This window comes from Macaca fascicularis, chromosome 2 (assembly GCF_037993035.2).
Source record: "Macaca fascicularis isolate 582-1 chromosome 2, T2T-MFA8v1.1".
NCBI classification, from domain to species: Eukaryota; Metazoa; Chordata; class Mammalia; order Primates; family Cercopithecidae; genus Macaca; species Macaca fascicularis.
Window position 1 is genome coordinate 111,636,550 of NC_088376.1, and position 1,984 is coordinate 111,638,533.

A 1,984-nucleotide genomic window follows, 5' to 3' on the forward strand; every position below is an offset into this window, starting at 1 on the left:
GGTTCACTCCACCTCTGCCCCGGCGCCCGAAACACGGTGGTACAACCCATCGCGCATGGCAGCTCTGAGGACGGAAGCTCTTGACGCCATCTTTATTGAGGACGTGAGCGCTGCTCATGGTGCTGAACAGAGCACGGGGGTTCGCCGCCGTTAGGTCCGCCCTCCCCGCTTTCGGCCGCCGCCCTCACCCACCTCCCTCCTTCTAGGGCGCTGTCCTAGCTCTGTCTCTCAGCCTTTTTCTCCCCTTCCAGATCTCTCGTCTCCCTTTCTGACCACTAGTTCTGAACCGTGTCCCGGATTTTGGTCCGAAATTTTGGTGCCCATGAGCGTTCTCATGGTTCTGGGAGCGGGTACTGTGTGAAATCTTGGGGTAGAGGGGACGATGGCTGGACAGGGATCTGGGATACCAGCACCCCGAACAATAGCTTTAACTATCCGATCAGCTAGTTTTATGAAACATGTCGCGACCACCTGCTTGTTTGGAGCGCCCCTGCGGAGTAGGAACCGGAGATGACCCTCCCGAGGCGGGAGCAGAGGACGAATTCTTCCCTGCCTTGCCTGTCCCCAGCAGTCTCCCGGGCTCGGGGCCCCTCCACTGGAGGCTGCACACCCTCCGAGGCTGAGGGTTCCGAGTGCTCTGGGATGCCACGTGGAGCCCGGCGTTGCCCCATGGCTGCGGGCCCCGCTTCTTCGGATCCCCGCCCCTCGTCTGCCACGACCGCATCCCTTAACCCCTTGAAGGGACTGACACAGAAACTCAGTCCTCCCCCCACCCTCGGTGCATTCCAGCCTTCCCTGCGTAACTCCTGGCACGCGCCGGTCTCGCCAGGCCAATGGGTGGACCTGGCGCAACAGACGTCACAAGAGAAGCGGAGGCGAGGGGTGAAGGCGAAGCACTCCAATCAGAGAGTCATTGTTTCTATTGGCACAATGGGAGGCTCCGCCCCTCACGGAGGACTCGTCGCATGGGCGAGGGGGCTCCAGGGGTTGTCGGCTAAACGTGAGAGATAGTCCGGGAGGTACACTATACGGACCGGCCTCCAAAGGCAGAATTGATAACGAGATGCAGCGCCGGGTGCAGAGGACGCGGGCATCCCGACACCCAGGAAGAGGTCAGGGCCGGGACCCTAGAACGCTCCACAGGGTGCGGCTCCCGCGATGGGGTGGATCCTGGTTCTAACAGGCGAGGAACTCCCGACCAAGGCCTCTGGCCCGCCCCGAACGGTACCTATGACATCACCATCAACCAATCAGTGGGCGCATTCTCTCGCCCCTTGACTTCTCCGCTTCCGGGAGGCGGGGCTCCTGCGGATCCCACCTCCCGAGCGCCCCTTATGGCTACCAAGGACAGGCAGCAGGTCTCCAGTTATGCCCTCTCCCGTCTACGGATCTGAGGACCTCCCGAGGATCAGAGCTCTGGGCCGGATACACGGCCGGGGTTCCCACGGGTTTGTGGGTGGGGGTGGAGGATCTGCAGAGGCGCTTAGGGCTGAACTCCTTTGAATGGGAGCCAATCGGTGCAGGGGCTGGAGAGGCGAGTCCCCCAGAGTGGTTTTATGTTATTTATTTATTTAGAGACAAGGTCTTACTCTTTCGGAGTGCAGTGGTGATCACAGCTTACCGTAGCCTCGAACTCCCCAGGTTCACGCGATTCTACCCCCTCAGCCTCCCGAGTAGCTGGGACTACAGGTACGTGTCACCACACTTGGCTAATTTTTGCATTTTTTGCAGAGACGGGGTCTCACCATGTATTGAACTCCCGGTCTTGAACTCCTGGGCTCAAGCAATCCGCCCGTCTTGGCCTCCCGAAGTGCTGGGATTATAGGTGTGAGCAACCGTGCCTGGCAACCCAGAAGTGGTTTTGACAGCACCAGCGCTTTCTGGGTCCACAATCTAGTGAGTAGAGGGCACAAAACCTGACGCCACAGAGGGAGACAGGCAGGGGCTCTGCTAGGGAAGGGTGCTAAGGTCCCAGAGGAGGCGT